Raw genomic sequence first — 14,488 nt, forward strand, 5'->3', positions numbered from 1 at the left:
GTGGTAGAAAATTGTCAGATTGGTGGTGGTGGTGTGAGTGAGGAAACAGGTTTGATAGGTCTCAAAGGCAATGATTCTGAACTCAGGTTTTTGTAGTGAAGGATTTTATTTACAGAAGCCAAGTGTGGGAAATGGTAACAGATGCAACACACACACACACACACACACACACACACACGTACACACGCATGCATGCAATTTACAGCAGCCGTGGGAAAAAGGTAGCGACAGTGAAATAACGCGTACAGTTCATTAGCAATTGTAAGAAAAAGTCAGTAAGCGATTAAACCCAAGCAGGCAACTAATAACGAACATAGGAACAAACTGCATACACAGACAAAGAACCAAGGGAAAGATCAATATGATGCCTACCAACCTTTGACTCTGTGCAGTCACAGGACTATGCTATTTAGGGACAATAATCAATGCTTCTAACCCTATTTAGTGTACAGGTCACAGACAGTTTCTCCAAAGCTGATGCATGTTCCTCAGCCTGGAGTGAAGCAGGGTAGTCACTCAAAGATGGCAAAAGAGAGAGCAGAGAGCACAAGGCACCTTTATAGTGCTGGAGGGTGCAGCCCAGATTGTTAGTGAAGGGCCAATGGCTCAGTACCAGGAGAGTTAATCCAATTACAACAGCCAATGGCCCAAGGCCAAGTACAGACAGGCTGGAAAGTCCAGTCCAGGTAATTTACATGAAACCAACAGCAAGGTGTGGACTAATGGGTGGGGTGGAACCAAACCTTGATTGGCAGCTGGCGTGTCCTCTGACTGGTAGGAGGCAGTGCTGTCATGTGACAGCCATACCCCTTCCCAATACAGGTGTGCCTCAGGTTTCAGTATTGGGTCTATTACTATTTGTAATTACTATTTGTCATGTACATTAATGATCTGGGTGATGGGGTGATAAATTAGATTAGTAAATATGCAAATGATACTAAGATAGGTGGAGTTGTGGATAGTGAAGAAGAGTTTCAAAGCTTGCAGAGGAATTTTGGCCAGTTAGAACAGTGGGCTAAAAGATGGCAGATAGAGTTTCATGCAAATAAGTGTTAAATTTTGGTAGGGCTAATCAAATTAGACATACATGGTGAATGGTAAGGCACTGAAGAGTGCAGTAGAACAGAGGGATTTAGGATTAATAGTTCCCTGACGAGGAAGTCACATGTGGACAGGGTGGTGAAGAAAGTTTATGGCATGTTGGCCTTTTTTTAATGAACCGCACGTGATGAGCAGCAATAGGCAATGAACCAGACAGTGTGTAATTTTTAAAACACTAATTTTATTTCTAAATTTTAAACTATAGTCTTAACTTTTAAACTATCTTTAACACTAAATCTATCCCCAGCTATGCGCATGCGTGTGATATACCCAAACCATTACAGTCCAAGACAAAATTTAGAAAGTTACTTTAAAGTTCAGTCTTTCTAATTCAGTGAGGTAGCATAGGCCTTTGAAATTTGATGCCCAGAATTAATGTTGAACTGATGGGATGTGGTGCAATCAATAATCACATCAACATGATGGAGTGATTAAACAGCTATAATTACCAAAAACCTGAGCATTACTGATATGCTACTTGGGCAGGTTCCAGGTACAGAGAGGGCAAGTCTGGGCACGCCATCCTTTATAGGGAAATCTGGAGAGGAGTCAAGGGAGGGATTAGGGAAGGTCAGGTAGGTTTGGACTGGCCAGTCCATACATCTATGCAAATATATTTCACCATATTCACCCCTTCTTTGAGATAAAACCCAGCGGGGTGATGTGGCAACACGGAGAATATACTATACTTTATTACATATATACATAATTCATAGTGTCATCAAAGGTTCAGCCTATCTGGTGGTCTTGTGATCCTTTGTGACTTCCGAGGCGCTGGGCGAGGCCCCTGTTGTTCCTGTACTGAGCTTGCAGGACTGTGTACCTGTGTGGGTGGAATTTTGGTGCTCGGGTCATAGAGCGAACCTCCTCAACCGTGTAGGGCAGGTTGCAAGCTTTGAAAAAGTGCGCGAACCTAGTGACCCCTGGATGACAGAGCTCCTCGTGGAGTCTCTGCAGCCTGTCCAGTTGTATATTGGCGCAAGTCCCCCTGGAGAGTGTATCTGGTGGATTATTGAGTTTACCAGGCCAATACAGTATGTCATAATTAAAGGTGGAGAGCTTGATTCTCCACCTGGCGATTTTGTCATTCTTGATCTTACCTTGCTGGGTATTGCTAAACATGAAGGAGACCGTGCGTTGGTCGGTCAGCAGTGTAAAGTGCCTGCCAGTGATGTACTGCTTTGACTATGGCCTGGGCTTCCTTCTCGACAGAAGAGTGTTGACTCTCAGGACCCTGGATGGTTCTGGAGAAGAAGGCAACTGGCCGGCCGGCCTGGTTCAAAGTGGCTGCCAGTGCAAAGTCAGAAGCATCGCTCTCGACTTGGAACGGGATGGACTCGTCGATGGCGTGCAGCGTTGCAGCAGCCATGTCCGATTTGATGTGGTCGAAGGCCGCTCTGGCTTCAGTTGACAGGGGGAAGGAGGTGGTCTTGATGAGTGGCTGTGCCTTGTTGGCATAGTGTGGAACCCATTGGGCATTGTAGGAGAAAAAGCCCAGGCAGCATCTGAGTGCCTTCTGGATGTGGTGGGGGGGGTAGGCAAGTCCATGAGGGGATGCATGTGGTCAGGGTCTGGCATAACCACCCCGTTCTCCATCACGCAACCTAGAATTGCGAGCCAAGTGGTCCGGAAGACACACTTGTTGAAATTGTAAGTCAAGTTCAGCAGTCTGAAAAAATTTCTCAAGGTTGGCATCATGATCCTGAGTGTCATGGCTGCAGATGATGACATTGTCCAGATATGGGAAAGTAGCAGTTAGCCTATTCTGGTCCACCATCCAGTCCATTTCCTGCTGGAAGACCATGATGCCATTTGTGACCCCAAAGGGTACCCTGAGGAATTGATACAGCCGCCTATTCGCTTCGAAGGCCGTGAAAGGTCGGTCTTCTCGGCAGATTTGGAGCTGGTGATAGGCCGAACATAAGTCAATGGTGAAGAATATGCAGTATTGGGCGATCTGATTCACCACATCCGTGATTCATGGAAGGGGGTACGCATCCAGAAGCGTGAAGAGGCTGATTGTTTGGCTGTAGTCAACGACCATCCGTGGTTTCTCCCCATTTTTAACAACCACCACCTGGGCCTTCCAGGGACTCGAGTTAGGTTCGATAATGCCCTCGTCCATCAGTCTGCGCACCTCACTTGTGATAAATTTCCTGTGTTCATAACTATATTGCCGGCTTTTGGTGGCCACAGGCTTCCAGCCAGGGGTGAGGTTTGCGAAGAGCGGTGGCAGAGCAACTCGGAGGGTGGAGAGGCTACAGGTGAGGCCCCGGGGGCGGGTGGCTTGGGCTGCCGCTGGCAGGAAGCTTCCGGGATGGAGTGGCTACAAACAGAGTGGAGAGTGCAGGGAAACCATTTGAAACTGGCACTGAAAATCCCGTCCCAGCAGTGCAGGGGCGCACAATTGGGGAAGGACTAATAGATTGAAGTCTGTGAACGTGATGCCCTGGACTTTCAGGGTCGCCACGCAATACCCCTTTACCCCAGTTGAATGTGATCTGGTCAAAAATGAAATCCTCAGCCTTTCACTGCCTTTTGGGGTGGGCTCCTTGCTGGCGAGATCTCTGTGGGATTGACCGCCGCAGGTACTTGACTGATGACTGATGCTGGCAGGGGAGGTTCTGTGGTTATCTGGGAGAGCGGGAGTATGTCAAAACCATGGAGCGTGAATAGTCGCTGTGTTGATTGACCGTCTGGTTCTTCTGGGGTCACCTGATCAGTGTTAGTGTCCCCTGCCTGGGCCAGGTCTCGTACTGACACCGTGTCCTCCCTCCTGTCCTGGTACCGCACAAATGTGTATTGTGGGTTCACGTGTACCAGATACACTTTTTCCACCAGGGGATCTGTCTTGTGGGGTCTAATATGTCTGCACAGAAGTACCAACCCTGGTGTTGTCAGTCAGACTGGCATAGTGGTTCTGGATGCCAACGTCCTGGGAAAATAAATGAGTCTCTGATGGGGGGTGGCATTAGTAGCCATGCACAGCAGGGATCTGGTAGCATGCAGCATGTCCATTAGTACCTCTTGCCACTAGGAGACGGGCATCCCTTACGATATGAGGGCCAACAGGATTGTACCGTTCTCCCTCTCCACATGCCCATTCCCACAGGGGTCATAGCTAGTAGTTCTGCTCGAGGCTATCCCCTTCACCTGTAGATACTATTGCAGCTCCTGACTCATGAAAGAGGAACCCCTGTCACTGTGTATGTAGCTGGGGTATTCAAACATAGTGAATATGGTCTGGAGTGCTTTGATGACCGTGGCTGCAGTTGTATCCAGACAAGGGATAACAAACGAGAAGTACTTATCCACTTCATTCAGGAAGTACAGATTCCTGTTATTGGATAGGAGGGGACCCTTGAAGTCCATACTAAGACGTTCGAAGGGACAGGTTGCCTTAATCAGTTGGGCTCTATCCAGTCCGTAAAAATGCAGCTTGCATTTGGCACAGACCGAGCAGTTACAGGACAGTTCCCAAATCTCCTCAATTGAATAGGGTAAATTTCTAGCCCTCATGAAGTGTTGCAGTCTTGTGACCCTGAGAAGGCAGAGGTTGTCATGCAGGAACTTCAGATGATCCACTTGTGCATTGGCACACGTTGGCCGGGAAAGAGCATTGGGTGGCTCATTAAACTTCTCAGGCCGGTATAAGATCTCATTATATGTGGAGAGTTTGATTCTCCACCGCATGATCTTATCATTTTTAATTTTACCCCGTTTGTTGTTAAACGTAAACGTGACGGCCCTCTGGTCTGTCAACAGGGTAAATTGTCTACCACCCAAATAATGCCTCCAGTGGCACACAGCTTCCACTATGGTCAGGCCTCTTTCTCAATTGCCGAATGCCTGAGTTCCGGGCCCTAGAGTGTTCTAGAGAAAAATGCCACTGGCCTGCCTGCCTGATTCAGTGTGGTTGCTAGGGGAACATCAGAGGCACTTTCCACTTGGAACGGGATGGATTCATCAATGGCATGCATCGCTGCCTTGGCAATCTCATCCTTAATATCCTCGAAGGCTATAAGCCTCCGCTGATGGGGGAAAATCCCTTGTTTTCACTAATGGCTGGGCCTTGTCTACTTAATTTGGGACCCATTGGGCATAAAAGGAAAAGAACCTGAGGCACCTTTACAGGGCTTTCAGGTTCTGGGGCACATTCTCTCGGGGTCTGGGGACACGATCCCTCCCTCCACTACGTACTATAGTATCGCCAGCTGTGGTGCAGAACACACACTTCTTCTGATTATACGTCAGGTTTAGGGTTTTTGCTGTGGCGAGGAGTTCCCTTAGATTTGTATCGTGTTCCTCTACGTCATGGCCACATATGGTGACATTATCCAAGTACAAGAACGTTGCCTTTAGTTTGTTATTGTCCATCATGCGGTCCATCTCCCTTTGGAAAACTGATGCCCCATTTGTCAGACTGATACAGTCGGCTGTCAGCTTAAAAGGCTGTGTAGGACCTGTCCTCTGGGCAGGTTGGGATCTTATGGTATGCTGACTTAAGCTCTATGGTGGAGAAGACCCTACATTGGGCTATCTCGTTAACCATGTCGGTGATTCAGGGTAGGGGGTAGGCATCCATTCACAGTCCGGCTGTAGTTTATTACCATTTGGTTCTTCTCTCCACCCCCCCCCCACCCCCTCCTACCTTTTACCACCAGCACCTGCGCTCACCAGGGGCTGTTGCTGGGGTCAATGATGCCTTCAGCCAACAGCTTCTGGATTTCGGTTTTAATGAAACGTCTGTCCTCTGGGCTATATCTCCTGCTTTTGGCAGCTGTCTGTCTGCAATTCTCTGATAAGAGCTCAAATAGTGGAGGCAGAGGGACCGGAAGGGTGGACAGCCCACACATCCTGCCCAGCTTACTCTCATTGGCTGGGCCAAATTCCTTGTTCTGCACCGTGATCGGGGTGGGGGGGGGGGGGGGGGGGGGAGGTGTGGACCATCAAACTGCATTGTTACACTTACCAGCTGACACTGGAAGTCTAACTCCAGGATAATCACGCACAGAGTTTGGGCATTACCATGATTTTAAAATCCCTGTACTCCCTGCCCCTCACCCTTAAGTCTACCTACCCAACAGTACCTACATATCTCTGCAGACTGGGCTTTAGATGCCAGGACAGCATTTCTGGAGACACCTTCAGTGCACGGCACTTTATTAAGTCCGGGTGGATAAAACTTTCAGTGCTCCCTGCGTCAATCAAACAACCCGTGACGCAACTGTTTACCTCAATGTTCATCATCAATCGCGCCACCTGGTGAGTCCTGTTCTGATCCAGCATCACGGAGACCAGGGTTAGGTCTGATTCAGAGTCACCATTGTACCATTCCTGTTGGTAATATGTTGGACTCGGCGCCTCAGAAGATGGCCACCCCCAGTACTTGCACATGGCTGGGACCAGAGGTGAAGTTAGTGATTGCTGATCCAAAGCCGGAAGTGATGTTAGCGATCGTCGTCTTGATAACAGCTCCCCCCAAGATGGTGACGCATCCCTCGGATTGCACGCAGCACTGCTAGTAGTGGGCTATTCCCGGCACACTTTCGCATAGTGCCCTTTCTTTTTGCAATTTGAGCACACTGCATTCCTGGCCGGGCAGGACTTCCAGGGGTGCCTGGCCGGCCCACAGAACCTACACTTCCCAGCTCTAGCTGCCGCTGTCACAGGTGCCATATCCCAACATTGCAGTGCCCTCATTCCCCATGAGGACGCCGGACCGCTGGTGGTGTAAGCCTCACAGCTTTACACCGCAGTCTCGATCGCCTCCCCCAAGTCCAGTACTTTTTGCAACGTGCAGTTATCTTTTTCCAGAAGTCTTTGACAGGCCTGGGTCAATAGCATGTTTGTCAACAGTCCGTTCCACATCAACTCGTCATCTTACTCAGAGACACCACGCTAAACCCACAGGCTCTAAACAGCTCTCTCATTGCCTGCACGAACTGTGTGAAGGGCTCCCCAGGGGCTTGACGCCGGGTCATTAATTTGTACCTTGCGAACATTTGGTTCGTCGGGGTCCCGTACTGTTTCTGCAGCAGGGCCATCGCCTCGTCATACGTTCGGCAGTCTCTATTTATTTGAAACGCCCAATCACCCATGGATGCAAACAGGAGATCATACTTATCTTCAGGATCCCTTAGGTTGGGCTCCCTGGGTTCAATCGTGAGCGTGGTCGGCCAGCAAACTTCTCCCATTACCCGCTGCAGAGTTGATGCAGACCCCAGGGATGTAACCGCTATTGCTCCACGTGGTTGGGTTGACTCCACTGTCTGTGAGCTGGGTGACCGGGAATCTTTCCGATCTCTGCTGCTTTGTCCTGTATGCTGAGCTTTCATGGCTTTTGTTTTGGTAATTAAATTGTGGTGCACACAATAATCACGACATGATGGAGTGATTAAATGGCTTTAATTACCAAAAACCCGAGCATTACTGATACACTACTTGGCCAGGTTCCAGAAACAGGAGCAAGAGGGGGCTGGGGAGGAGCCAAGGGAGGGGTTAGGGAAGGTCAGGTAGGTTCAGACTGGTCAGTCCATACAACTAAGCAAATATCTGAAGTTGTGGCTGATACAGACTCACAAATTCTTCTTGCATGGCCCTCCACACAAGCTGCAATCATAACTTTCCTGGCCCTTTTGTAGGCCAGACACAAACTGGGTGGCCTCCATAAAGCTTCCAAGACTGGCGCCAGTCGCTTCAAATGACTTCACTGCTAGTCACACTTATAATGATAGTCTCTCCAAGTGACCTCCACTGCTAGTCACAATCAAAATGAAGCACTTTGCTTTCCAAAAGGACCCTCATGACACAGGTCAATCCACTGAAAAGGCCCAGTATTTCACTGAGTATGCTTTGCTCTGAATTTCACAAAAATGACTGGCCACAAGAGCTCCTTCAAAGAGCTGGTTTCTCTTCAGCCGTCAGAATGGTTCTCCCTTGCAAAATCACAAATCCCTTTGCAAATGTATTGAACCTGGAACAGACTGTGACAAGTTTCCCTCAGTTCTTCCAATGTATCGAATTGTCACTGGGCTGTGACTTGTGTTGTGATTGTGTTTGTATGAAATGTTAACTGTGACCATTCAGTTTCTCCTGTCTATACTATTCCTTAAAGTGATAATCCAATTTTACTAAAACAGGAGCTCATAATACTTTATGATAGAGCATTGAGTATAGGAGATGGGATGTATTGTACAAGGTATTGGTGAGGCCAAACTTGGAGTATTGTGTATAGTTTTGGTCACCAAAGTATGGGCAAAATATCAACAAATTGGAGAGAGTGCAGAGAAGATTTACTAGAATGTTGCCAGGGTTACAGGGTCTAAGTTATAAGGAAAAGTTAAATAAGTTAGGTCTTTATTCTTGGTGCGTAGAAGGTTGAGAGGGGATTTGATTGAGGTATTTTAAATTATTAGGGGTATAGACAGAGTTCATATGGAGAGGTTTTCCTTTAAGAAAGGGGGAGATGCAAACAAGAAAACATGAGTTGAGGGTTGGGGGGAAAAAGTTTTTTTTTTTTTTTGCTGGTTAAGAAGCACTTTTTTTAATTAAATTTTTTTATTTTTCACACTATAAACCACATTGATCAAGATACATACATTTTCCTTTTCAAATATATAGTGTCATTTTCTCCCCCCCCCTTCCCATCCCACCCTCCCTACCTCCCCTCCCATTCATTTAAAGTTCAGAATCTAAGATACATTAAACCCGTCAAACAATGTTGTCACACAATAAAAATAAACAAGAAATTCCACTGAGTCAATTCTTTTAATTCCCTTCTCCTTCTGACATTTTAGGTGGTAGATGTCCCCGGTAGGTTTTCTCTATTGTGTTTCAAGTATGGCTCCCATATTTGTTCAAATATTGTAATATTATTTCTTAAATTATATGTTATTTTTTTCTAATGGAATACATTTATTCATTTCTATATACCATTGTTGTATTCTCAAGTTATCTTCTAATTTCCAGGCTGACATAATACATTTTTTTGCTGCAGCTAGGGCTATCCTAACAAATCTTTTTTGTGCACCATCCAAATCAAGTCCAAATTCTTTGTTTTTTATGTTACTTAGTAGGAAGATCTCTGGGTTTTTTGGTATATTGCTTTTTGTGATTTTATTTAATATCTGGTTTAGATCTTCCCAAAATTTTTTCACTTTCTCAGATGTCCAGATTGCATGAATTGTTGTTCCCATTTCCTTTTTACAGCGAAAACATCTGTCAGATACTGTTGGGTCCCATTTATTTAACTTTTGAGGTGAAATATATAGCCTGTGTATCCAGTTATATTGTATCATATGTAACCTCGTATTTATTGTATTTCTCATAGTTCCTGAGCATAACTTTTCCCATGTTTCCTTCTTTATCTTTGTTTAGATCTTGTTCCCATTTTTGTTTAGTTTTACCATTTGTTTCCTCATTCTCCTTTTCTTGCAGTTTAATATACATGTTTGTTATAAATTTTTTGATTGTCATTGTGTCTGTAATCACATATTCAAAATTACTTCCCTCTGGTAACCTCAGACTGCTTCCCAATTTGTCCTTCAAGTAGGATTTCAGTTGGTAGTATGCCAACACTGTATCGTGAGTTATATTTATCCTTCATTTGTTCAAAGGATAATAATTTATTTCCTGAAAAGCAATTTTCTATTCTTTTGATGCCTTTTTTCTCTCATTCTCTAAAGGAAAGGTTATCTATTGTAAAAGGGATTAGCTGATTTTGCATCAGTATTAGTTTTGGTAGTTGGTAATTTGTTTTATTCCTTTTTACATGAATCTTCTTCCAAATATTGAGGAGATGATGTAATACTGGAGAATTCCTACATTGTACCAATTTTTCATCCCATTTATATAATATATGTTCGGGTATCTTCTCCCCTATTTTATCTAGTTCTAATCTAGTCCAATCTGGCTTTTCCCTTGTTTGATAAAAATCTGATAGGTATCTTAATTGTGCGGCTAATAATTTTTAAAGTTTGGCAGTTGTAAGCCTCCTTGTTTATACCATTCTGTTAATTTATCTAGTGCTATCCTCAGTTTCCCCCCTTTCCATAAAAAAATTCCTTATTATTTTCTTTAACTCCTTGAAGAATTTCTCCGTCAAGTGTATTGGCAATGCCTGAAATAGGTATTGTATCCTTGGGAAAATGTTCATTTTAATACAGTTTATCCTTCCTATTAGTGTTAGTGGTAAGTCTTTCCAATGCTCTAAGTCGTCCTGTAATTTTTTCAATAGTGGATAATAATTGAGTTTATATAGATGGCCGAGGTTTTTATTTATTTGTATACCTAGGTATCATATTGTTTGCATTTGCCATCTGAATGGTGATTCTTTCTTAAATTTTGAGAAATCCGCATTATTCATTGGCATTGCTTCATTTTTATTTGCGTTAATCTTGTATCCCGACACTTCTCCATATTCTTTCAATTTCTTATGTAATTCTTTTATTGATATTTCTGGTTCTGTTAAGTATACTATAACATCATCTGCAAATAAACTGATTTTATATTCCTTGTCTTTTATTTTTATCCCTTTTATTTTATTTTCTGTTCTTATCAGTTCTGCTAGTGGTTTTATGGCTAACGCGAACAATAAGGGCGATAGTAGGCATCCCTACCTTGTTGATCTGCTTAAGTTAAATTGTTTTGATATATATCCATTTACTGTCACTTTCACCAATGGCCCCTTATATAATGCTTTAATCCAATTAATATATTTCTCTGGTAAACTGAATTTTTGTAGTACTTTGAATAAATAATTCCATTCTACTCTGTCAAAGGCCTTCTCTGCGTCTAAAGCAACCGATACTGTTGGAGCTTTATTTCCTTCTACTGCATGAATTAAGTTAATAAATTTACAAATATTGTCTGTTGTTCGTCTTTTATTAATAAATCCAGTTTGGTCTAGATTTACTATTTTTGGTACATAGTCGGCTAATCTGTTTGCTAATAGTTTAGCTATTATCTTATAATCTGTGTTAAGTAAAGATATTGGTCTATATGACGCTGGTGCGAGTGGATCTTTCCCTTTCTTTGGTATTATTGTAATTATTGCTGTTTTGCATGAATCTGGTAAGCTTTGTGTTTTATCAATCTGGTTGATTACTTCCAGGAGGGGAGGAATTAATAAATCTTTAAATGTTTTATAAAATTCTATTGGGAATCAATCCTCTCCTGGTGTTTTATTATTCGGTAGTTTTTTTATTATCTTTTGTATTTCTACTATTTCAAATGGTTCTGTTAATTTATTTTGTTCCTCTATTTGTAATTTTGGTAGTTCAATTTTAGTTAAAAATTCATCTATTTTGTCTTCTTTCCCTTCGTTTTCAGTTTGGTATAATTGTTCATAGAATTCTCTGAAGTTTTCATTAATCTCCGTTGGATTATATGTGATTTGTTTGTTTTTTTTCCTTGATGCCAATACCATTCTCTTAGTTTGTTCTGTCTTAAGCTGCCATGCTAGAATTTTGTGCGTTTTTTCTCCTAGTTCATAAAATTTCTGTTTTGTCTTTATTATGTTCTTCTCCACCTTATATGTTTGTAGTGTTTCATATTTTATTTTTTTATCTGCCAATTCTCTTCTTTTAGTTGTGTCTTCCTTCATTGCTAATTCTTTTTCTATATTTGCTATTTCCCTTTCCAACTGCTCTGTTTCCTGATTGTAGTCCTTCTTCATCTTGGTTACATAACTTATTATTTGCCCTCTGATGAACGCTTTCATTGCGTCCCATAGTATAAACTTATCTTTCACTGATTCCGTATTTATTTCAAAGTACATTTTAATTTGTCTTTCAATGAATTCTCTAAAATCCTGCCTTTTAGGTAGCATGGAGTTTAATCTCCATCTATACATTCTTGGAGGGATGTCCTCTAACTCTAATGTCAATATCAGGGGTGAGTGGTCCAATAATATTCTAGCTTTATATTCTGTTTTTCTTACTCTGTCTTGCATGCGAGCTGATAACAGGAATAGGTCTATTCTTGATTATGTTTTATGTCTACCCGAATAATATGAATATTCCTTTTCCTTTGGGTGTTGTTTCCTCCATATATCCAAAAGTTGCATTTCTTGCATCGATTTAATTATAAATTTGGTTACTTTGTTCTTTCTGTTAATTTTTTTCCCAGTTTTATCCATGTTTGAATCCAAATTAAGGTTGAAATCCCCTCCTATTAGTATGTTCCCTTGCGTGTCTGCTATCTTCAAAAAAATATTTTGCATAAATTTTTGATCTTCTTCGTTAGGTGAATATACATTGAGTAAATTCCAAAACTCCGAATATATCTGACATTTTATCATTACATATCTCCCTGCTGGATCTATTATTTCCTCTTCTATTTTAATTGGTACATTTTTACTGATTAATATAGCTACTCCTCTAGCTTTTGAATTATATGACGCTGCTGTTACATGTCCTATCCAATCTCTCTTTAATTTCTTGTGCTCCATTTCAGTTAAATGTGTTTCTTGCACGAATGTTATATCAATTTTTTCTTTTTTCAGTAAATTTAGCAGTTTCTTCCTTTTGATTTGGTTATGTATTCCGTTAATATTTAAAGTCATATAGTTCAACATAGCCATTTCATACTTTGTTTATCTTTCCTTTCCATTTCCTCATCATCACCTTTCCTTCTTATCCATTTCTGCTTTCTTGTTTTGAACACTTTATAAGACAACATTTCTAAAACATCAAACATTTCCCTTATTCTCCTATCTAAAATTTCTTTAACCCCACTATCCCCTCCCCTTCCTGAGTTGCCCTTTATCCCTTGTCAGGCAACCACATCTCCCCTCTCCATTTGGATTTGCGAATTCACTCGCAAGCGTCAACTGATTTCGCAGTGACTGTAACTCCTCCCCACCCAGCCCCCCCCAGAAAAGATTTTAATTTTCATATATAACAAAGGTCACTCTCTTAATTCCCTCCTTACTTCCTCTCTTCCCTTTCTTTCCCTTATTAATTCTTATCTATACTCTATATATTTTCTTTTAAATACGGATACACTCATGTACACACATATATACATACACACACACATATATATATATATCATACACATAGTTCGTGGTCATTTTTGCTCACGTTACATGTCTTCATCTCTCTGTCTGTTTTGTAGTTGTTCTGCAAATTTTCGTGCTTCCTCTGGATTCGAGAATAGCCTGTTTTGCTTCCCTGGAATAACTATTTTAAGTACCGCTGGGTACTTTAGCATAAATTTATATCCTTTTTTCCATAGGATCGCTTTTGCTGTATTAAACTCCTTTCTCTTCTTCAAGAGTTCAAAACTTATGTCTGGATAGAAAAAATTTTTTTGACTTTTGTATTCCAGTGGCTTTTTGTCGTCTCTTATTTTCTTCATTGCTTTCTCCAATATACTTTCTCTTGTTGGATATCTTAGGAATTTTACTAAAATGGATCTTGGTTTTTGTTGTGGCTGTGGTTTAGGGGCTAATGTTCTTTGTGGCCTTTCTATTTCCATTTCTTCCTGTAATTCTGGTCTTCCTAGGACCCTGGGGATCCAATCTTTTATAAATTCTCTCATATTCTTGCCTTCTTCATCTTCCTTAAGGCGCACTATCTTTATATTATTTCTTCTATTATAATTTTCCATTATATCTATCTTCTGAGCTAACAGCTCTTGTGTCTCTTTAACTTTATTATTAGATTCTTCTAATTTCTTTTTTAAGTCCTCTACTTCCATTTCTACAGCTGTTTCTCGTTCTTCCACCTTGTCCACTCTTTTTCCTATATCTGACATGACCATCTCTAATCTATTCATTTTTTCTTCTGTACTTTTAATTCTTCTTTTTATTTCACTAAATTCTTGTGATTGCCATTCTTTTATTGATTCCATATATTCTTTAAAAAAAAATATATCCATTGTCTTGCCCTTCCCTTCTTCTGCCATTTCTCTATGTTCTTCCTCTTGGATGGTCATCTGTTGTTTCCTTGATTTCTTTTTACTCTCTTCTTTCTTGTTCTCGTTGTTTTCTATGTTCTCTTCTTGTTGTTGTGCTGTGGTTGTCATTCTCAGCTGTGTAGATCGACTCCTCAGCTGGTTACCCCTCCCGTCAGTGTTTTTTTTGTCATGCGCCTTGCGCATTCACGGTTGCGCACTTTTGCTTGGCTCCGCGAGCCATTTTTGTAGTTCCGAGCTCGGGACTTCGACTGACCTGAGGGAGCAGGCTTCTCTCTCCGCGGCGGGCCTCCTCGGACAGGTAAGGCCTTCACCTTCTTCTTCCGATGTCTTTTCTTCTTCTCTTCTTCCCGTTGCTTTTGACTTTTCTTTCTTCGCTGCCATTTTCTTCCCACCTTTACTTTCACTTTATTTTAATTTTTGTGGTTGTGCCTTTGTGTTTTCTGTGTTTTTTAAAAACTTTTCC

General features: G+C 42.0%; 2 protein-coding genes across 9 annotated transcripts in view; one reads left to right on the forward strand and one right to left on the reverse strand.

Annotated features, from left to right (window-relative positions):
- mamdc2a (MAM domain containing 2a) overlaps positions 1 to 14,488 on the forward strand; it is a 163,195-nt gene that overhangs the window by 123,817 nt on the left and 24,890 nt on the right. The gene's annotated exons all lie outside the window — the stretch shown is intronic.
- Positions 1 to 14,488, reverse strand: part of LOC138755869 (uncharacterized) — a 134,682-nt gene that overhangs the window by 75,436 nt on the left and 44,758 nt on the right. The gene's annotated exons all lie outside the window — the stretch shown is intronic.

Source organism: Narcine bancroftii, chromosome 1, assembly GCF_036971445.1.
Source record: "Narcine bancroftii isolate sNarBan1 chromosome 1, sNarBan1.hap1, whole genome shotgun sequence".
Taxonomy (NCBI): domain Eukaryota; kingdom Metazoa; phylum Chordata; class Chondrichthyes; order Torpediniformes; family Narcinidae; genus Narcine; species Narcine bancroftii.